We start from the raw sequence: 7,886 nt of genomic DNA on the forward strand, positions 1-7,886 counted from the left end.
AATATGTGTGAATTTTTTAAAATTTTGTTAGTAACTCTATACATAGTTTTTTGTTTTCAACTTTAAGAACGAATTATTTAATATCTTTCAAATTTGTGATGATATTTCTGTGTTATATGAAATTAAATTACATATATTTATAATTTTAGCAGACTTCTATGTTACAAAATTTTAAATATTCAAATTGAACAATGAACAGTTGAATCTATAGAGCCACTAAATGTCCCCATAAGAAAATATGCATAAAAAAAATTGTTTTTTTCAGTCAACTTTACATGTAAAGTTTTTGTTATATTTTCGATTCGTCGCATTGTACAATAGAACGCTGCACGTTTCAGGGGTGAACCAACGTGTTTGAACTGAAAAAGAATTTTAATTGATATTGATCCATCGCATTTATTAATCTTGAAAATTTAATTACGACTGCATGTGTTCACAACTTCAGCGGCGATGTTCACATTAAATAATTTATATGCTTTCATTAAAAGAATTTATCTTCATATGTACTTTAAATTGTGCTAATAAACAAGAAAATATGTTTCTCTTTTATAATTTCTGCAGCCAACTTTACAGGTAACTTTTTTATTAGAGTCTCGATCAGTTATGCGATAAAGGGTTAACTCTATAAAAACAAATTATTTTGTTTGGCCCAACAAAAAGATCCTAACCCATATCAAACTATTTCATTTTTCTATTTTCAATGTTTTCGAGTTTACATTTCGAAATTTCATTACGAATATTCGATCACAATTTTAGTGATGACTTTCAAATAAGTTAGAAACTAAATCTTTATTCACGTATCCAGGAACGGGGTAGTTTTTGGCATCAGAGAGCTCGGAGTTTGTTCACGAATTCTCCAAAAGTCACACAAGTCGATTTCGTCGAAGGTACAAACAAGTATTCATAAAAATAAAAGCGAATGTTTTTTAAAGAATTCAATTAACCTCTTTGAACACGGATATTAGAGGCTGTTTTTGGCCAGACTTTTCTAAATAATTCCCGGTTTATAAACAATTTTAAAATGAATCGAGCAAGTACATTGCATACTTTCGTAATTATACGTGTATATATAAATCACAATCTATGAATACAAATTGTACATCACAAAAATTATCACCACCAGGTCTGAAAGGGTTAACGAACGATTTTTTTCAATTTACATTGTCTTTTTGCACGTCGATCGAACAAGAAAAAGGACATCTCGCGAATCTATAGAACATCGACTGTGGTTCTGCTTAGGAGTACCTCGACTTGTGCCTATACCTCCTCGAGTTGACCACAGAACAATGGATAGATCTACAAGAGCGATTATCCGTTCAATGTCATGCTTCAAAAACAGCAATTCAAAAATTTTACATCAAAATAGACACCAAATCGAAATTTATAATCGATAAACGGAGCCAGGGGTAATTATACAGTTTATCGACCTTTTTCAATTTCACTCTGAGCACCGAATTTAGAGGCTGTCTTTGGTCAGATTTCTTTAAATAATTACTGGTTTATAAGCAATTTTAAAATGAATCCAGCAAGTACATTGCATACTTTCGTAATTATACGTGTATATATAAATCACAATCTATGAATACAAATTGTACATCACAAAAATTATCACCACCAGGTCTGAAAGGGTTAACGAACGATTTTTTTCAATTTACATTGTCTTTTTGCACGTCGATCGAACAAGAAAAAGGACATCTCGTGAATCTATAGAACATCGACTGTGGTTCTGCGTAGGAGTACCTCGACTTGTGCCTATACCTCCTCGAGTTGACCACAGAACAATGGATAGATCTACAAGAGCGATTATCCGTTCAATGTCATGCTTCAAAAACAGCAATTCAAAAATTTTACATCAAAATAGACACCAAATCGAAATTTATAATCGATAAACGGAGCCAGGGGTAATTGTACAGTTTATCGACCTTTTTCAATTTCATTCTGGCTGCTTCATTTTATTGCTAAAACAAAAAATCAATCGGGGTAGTTTGAAGAAATGCAATGTTTTGGGGACTTTGAATTAATTCTGATTACTATTCATTTGGAATACGTTACACTTTACAGACCTGCGTTAGGTTTCATTTAACACGTTGACTGATAAAACCCTTCGAATTGTCCACGAAAACGATACTTTATTTTTAGGTAATTGGAAATTAGCGTATCGATAATTTGCCATAGAAGTTGTTTGTACAGCCTCGTTAAAATTCAAGAATCCTATCCAGGTTTATTTTCTTTAACATCTGACCTTGAGAATTGAATTTTTGTAGCTCCTCAAAGAAAAATCGTGTCACCTATATGTGGATTAAACACGTACTATCAAAAAGAAAAGCAACTATTTTTAATAAATAACAATAAGCACACTAGTTTCATGAGCTCTCCCGATTTCGTACTTCACTTATAAAGCAAAGAGTCAAAATTTGGACAAAATTTACGAAAAGGGTGCTCGGGAACGTCTCCAAAGACCGCAGTTTCCCCGTTCCTGGGTTAATCCGGAAAAGAGTTATTCGAACCGCTTTCGAGGGAGTTATTCTTTCCAATTAATTTTGAATTATCAGTCGCGACTCGACGAAAGAACACCGTTGGCCGAACAAAGCGATTCGCTGGTCTTTTGTGCGAAGCACGACGGAATAGTTCGCGCATGAATAAGAAATGGCCGCGTTCGCGGTGTCGTTTAAACTCCTCGGGAGTTGTTTAAACCGTAGGTTCGCTGATTAGCGCGAAAGGTCGGGCGGCAAAGGGCCGCTTAGTAAACAATTAGTCGGCCAGGTAGCGGTGCAGGGGCGGCAGAACGCTAATAGGGCCGCGATAAAGAATGAAACTTGCCGCGGGTATAATCCGGCCGGAATGAGCTCGGTAAATAAATAATTAAATAATTAGCGGGTCGCACGGTCGCGGGATTGTCGGCGGGGTGCGTGCGTTTTCTCGGTGGCTGTCGCTTAAGAGCCGCTGGCGCGAAAGAAAAGGGGTGAAAAACGAACTGGCAAGAGGGGCTGCTAGCGAAACTGTTGACCGCGCGCCATTCCTCCTGCGGGACGTGAACGCAGACTCTGCTTTCCCGACGTCTTCTCGTCGCGTGAATTTCTCGCGGAGGGTTAAAAACAGCGTGGTCCTCGTCCACCGTGGCTCTCAACCCTTGGCTCTCGTCGTACCTCTCTCGAGTTACCATCAAACTTCAAATTTCCAACAATTTGCTATTTTATTTCGTTCCAAAGGCTGGGTGTGCACATCCGTTGGAATTTGGTGTTTTCGTTCTAAGAATGTATTTTCGGTGTATTGAGGGTGGATTCGTAGCGAATTTTGAACGCTTTCGAGTATATTGGGGTGTTTTTTTCTTTTTTCTATTGGTAGTGAGAAACTATTGTCGAGAGCTTTTGTTAGGTTCAAGAATCTTGCTGAGAATGTCTTTGTTTATTCTATGTTTCCAAATCAAATGTCTTTCAATATTTAGTGTTTTATTTTAGCCTTTTCGTGCCCTGTTTTTCGTGTCAATTGAATATTAAATCGAAACTTGAGCGGGTCGAAATTGAATTTTGCGGGAAAAATGTAGAGAATGCGTCTACCGAATTTATCTGTTAGGATTACGTGGATCTGTTTTTCTTTTATTCTACATTTTTAAATGTCTTTCAATATTTATTGTTTCATACTTTTTGTACCCCTTCTTTCGCACCAGTTCGAAGAATTTAATATCAAATCGAACTTTGATTGAAATTTGTCAAAAAAATATGAAGAATCTATTACATTTATCAGTTAGGATTAAATTTGTTTTTCTCTTATTCAAAACAAACGACTTTCAATATTTATTCCGTATTTTCGTGCCCCATTTTTCATGTCAGAAGAATTCGATGCTAGATCAAAGTTTAATTGAAATTTGTGAAGAAAATGTGGAGAATTCAACGACTATTACATTTATCTGTTAGAATTAAATCTGTTTTTCTCTTATTTAAAACAAATGTCTTTCAATATTTATCTTTTTGTATTCCATCTTTTCGTGCCCCGTCTTTCGCGCCAGAAGAATTCAATACTAAATCGAAATTTAATTGAAATTTGCGAAAAAAATGTGGAGAATGCGTCTAGTACATTTATAAGTTAGGATAAAATTTGTTTTTTTTCTTATTCAAAACAAACATCTTTCAATATTTATCATTTTGTATTCCATCTTTTCGTGCCCCGTCTTTCGCGCCAGAAGAATTCGATACTAGATCGAAGTTTAGTTGAAATTTTCGAAAAAATATGGAGAATGCGTCTAGTACATTTATCTGTTAGTATTAAATCTGTTTTTCTCTTATTTAAAACAAACGTTTTTCAATATTTATTGTTTCGAAATCCGTATTTTCGTGCCCCATCTTCCGCGCCAGAAGAATTCGATACTAGGTTGAAGTTTAATTGAAATTTGCAAAAAAATATAGAGAATACGTCTAGTACATTTATAGGTTAAATTTAATCTGTTTTTCTCTTATTTAAAACAAACGTCTTTCAATATTTATTCCGTATTTTCGTGCCCCATTTTTCATGCCAGAAGAATTCGATACTAAATCGAAATTTAATTGAAATTTGCGAAAGAAATATGGAGAATGCGTCTAGTACATTTTAAGGTTAGGACCAAATCTGTTTTTCTCTTATTCAAAACAAACGTCTTTCAATTTTTATCATTTTGTATTCCATCTTTTCGTGCCCCGTCTTTCGCGCCAGAAGAATTCGATACTAGATCGAAGTTTAGTTGAAATTTTCAAAAAAATATAGAGAATGCGTCTAGTACAATTATCTGTTAATATTAAATCTGTTTTTCTCTTATTTAAAACAAACGTTTTTCAATATTTATTGTTTCGAAATCCGTATTTTCGTGCCCCATCTTCCGCGCCAGAAGAATTCGATACTAGGTTGAAGTTTAATTGAAATTTGCAAAAAAATATAGAGAATACGTCTAGTACATTTATAGGTTAAATTTAATCTGTTTTTCTCTTATTTAAAACAAACGTCTTTCAATATTTATTCCGTATTTTCGTGCCCCATTTTTCATGCCAGAAGAATTCGATACTAAATCGAAATTTAATTGAAATTTGCGAAAGAAATATGGAGAATGCGTCTAGTACATTTTAAGGTTAGGACCAAATCTGTTTTTCTCTTATTCAAAACAAACGTCTTTCAATTTTTATCATTTTGTATTCCATCTTTTCGTGCCCCGTCTTTCGCGCCAGAAGATTTCAATTCTAAATCGAAATTTAATTGAAATTTGCGAAAGAAATATGGAGAATGCGTCTAGTACATTTTAAGGTTAGGACCAAATCTGATTTTCTCTTATTCAAAATAAACGTCTTTCAATATTTACCATTTTGTATTCCATCTTTTCGTGCCCCGTCTTTCGCGCCAGAAGAATTCGATACTAAATCGAAATTTAATTGAAATTTGCGAAAGAAATATGGAGAATGCGTCTTGTACATTTTAAGGTTAGGACCAAATCTGTTTTTCTCTTATTCAAAACAAACGTCTTTCAATTTTTATCATTTTGTATTCCATCTTTTCGTGCCCCGTCTTTCGCGCCAGAAGATTTCAATTCTAAATCGAAATTTAATTGAAATTTGCGAAAAAAATATGGAGAATGCGTCTAGTACATTTATAGGTTAGGATTAAATCTGTTCTCCTCTTATTCAAAACAAACGACTTTCAATATTTATTCAATTTTTTCCTTCCCCGTCTTTCGCCCCAGAAGAATTCAATTCTAATTCGAAATTTAATTGAAATTTGCGAAAAAAATGTGGAGAATGCGTCTAGTACCTTTATAAGTTAGGATTAAATCTGTTTTTTTTCTTATTCAAAATAAACATCTTTCAATATTTATCATTTTGTATTCCATCTTTTCGTGCCCCGTCTTTCGCGCCAGAAGAATTCGATACTAGATCGAAGTTTAGTTGAAATTTTCGAAAAAATATAGAGAATGCGTCTAGTACAATTATCTGTTAATATTAAATCTGTTTTTCTCTTATTTAAAACAAACGTTTTTCAATATTTATTGTTTCGAAATCCGTATTTTCGTGCCCCATCTTCCGCGCCAGAAGAATTCGATAGTAGGTTGAAGTTTAATTGAAATTTGCAAAAAAATATAGAGAATACGTCTAGTACATTTATAGGTTAAATTTAATCTGTTTTTCTCTTATTTAAAACAAACGTCTTTCAATATTTATTCCGTATTTTCGTGCCCCATTTTTCATGCCAGAAGAATTCGATACTAAATCGAAGTTTAATTGAAATTTGCGAAAGAAATATGGAGAATGCGTCTAGTACATTTTAAGGTTAGGACCAAATCTGTTTTTCTCTTATTCAAAACAAACGTCTTTCAATTTTTATCATTTTGTATTCCATCTTTTCGTGCCCCGTCTTTCGCGCCAGAAGATTTCAATTCTAAATCGAAATTTAATTGAAATTTGCGAAAAAAATATGGAGAATGCGTCTAGTACATTTATAGGTTGGGATTAAATCTGTTCTCCTCTTATTCAAAACAAACTATTATATAGTATTGTTTCGTATTTTCGTGCCAGCTCGAAGAATTCAATACCAGATCAAAAGTTTAAAATTTGCGTAAACTGAACGTTGGAAAAGAATTTTGAGAACCTTCTTTGGTTAGTCGACGAAGTGGCGGAGCGTCGGGGCGGCACGGGAAGAGCATTATAAACTCTTCTTGGCCGTGTTTCTGCCGTTTCTACTTTACCGCTTTCCGCCCCGCCGCGCGAGAAACTAAAATGAAAAAGAAGCGGGGGCTGTGCGGGTGATATACACGTGCCAGCGGCGTTTTATCGCGCGGTTTATGTTGCACACTTGCCACCCCCAAAAGCCGGAATTCGCCTGCAGTGGCAGGAGTAAGAATGCTAATTGGAAAGCCGGGGCCATTTCTTTCTTTCGCCTTGGAAAGGGAGAAGATATTTCAGCCGCCTCTTTTTACCAAAGAAATTTACACCCGGGCGCCTTTCGACGCCCCCGTTTGAATTTCGACTTTCCAAACTCAGGTACTCGGACTACACGTAATTTTCGTCGGCGTTCGTCGAATCCAAACTATGCTTTGCGGATCGAACTGTTCATTTTTTTTAAATTTCTGTCACCGAGTTTGACTCGTATATTAAAATCTTCTTTGCAATCACCGTACGGGCGAACAAATTTAAACAAAATTAAGCGGCACACGCGTGAAAATTTAATTGCTTTTCATCGGCGACACGAACTTCGAAGTAATTTTTCGACGAATTTCCAGCACGAGCGTGTCTTTTCCACTTTAATTATTTTTTTTTCGTAATGGTCGTCGCGAGCAGTTTTAATAATACGACGTTTTTCGATACGGAGGATTCTTTTTGTGTGACGAACGGTATAAATGATTTTAAAGCGTTGTACGCAGACGAGAAAGGGGAAAGTTGAGAGCAAAATATGATTAATAAATGTAAATCTAAAGTGAACTTTAAACGTCGCATTGTTAAAACTGCACGCGATAGATATTACACGGTATACAGTAAGCTAACATTTCAACCTTAATTCTCGTTTAAACCTTGCGCAGTAAGTCCTCGAGTTACGCGGTTGTGTCCTCTTTTAAATCCTTTTACATATTTTATACGTCTATGTATTTACATATCGCGTAAAATGTTCTTTTCTTTGATTTTCTGTGCAAAGGAGCGTTTCGATCGCTTTCAGAAATTAATATTGCGTACCAAATCGACACGGAAAATTTTAAAATTAATTAACCGAGTAAACGGAGGACTTTGTGTTTCTATAAAACTATAGTTTTGCTTTTCTTTGTTCCACGCTGCGAATAGATTTCGACGTACTCGTCGAGCGTTCGACAAAAGCAACCAAAAGACATATCCGACATAAATCTTCGATGTTTCGCAGAGGAGGGCCCGATATTCGAATTC

At 35.0% G+C, this 7,886-nt stretch overlaps 2 long non-coding RNA genes across 2 annotated transcripts; both read left to right on the plus strand.

The window, feature by feature from the left end:
* Positions 1-3,915: 3,915 nt before the first annotated feature.
* On the plus strand, positions 3,916-4,645 carry LOC122400649. The gene is made up of 3 exons (XR_006259369.1): positions 3,916-4,065; positions 4,234-4,255; positions 4,590-4,645. It is a non-coding gene; the product is annotated as an uncharacterized LOC122400649 (long non-coding RNA).
* A 698-nt stretch (positions 4,646-5,343) lies between these two features.
* Positions 5,344-6,423, plus strand: LOC122400648. The gene is made up of 3 exons (XR_006259368.1): positions 5,344-5,424; positions 5,929-5,950; positions 6,285-6,423. It is a non-coding gene; the product is annotated as an uncharacterized LOC122400648 (long non-coding RNA).
* Positions 6,424-7,886: the final 1,463 nt, after the last annotated feature.

Source organism: Colletes gigas, unplaced genomic scaffold (genome assembly GCF_013123115.1).
Source record: "Colletes gigas isolate AHSC1104 unplaced genomic scaffold, ASM1312311v1 Colletes_gigas_Sc00019, whole genome shotgun sequence".
In the NCBI taxonomy this organism is placed as follows: Eukaryota; Metazoa; Arthropoda; class Insecta; order Hymenoptera; family Colletidae; genus Colletes; species Colletes gigas.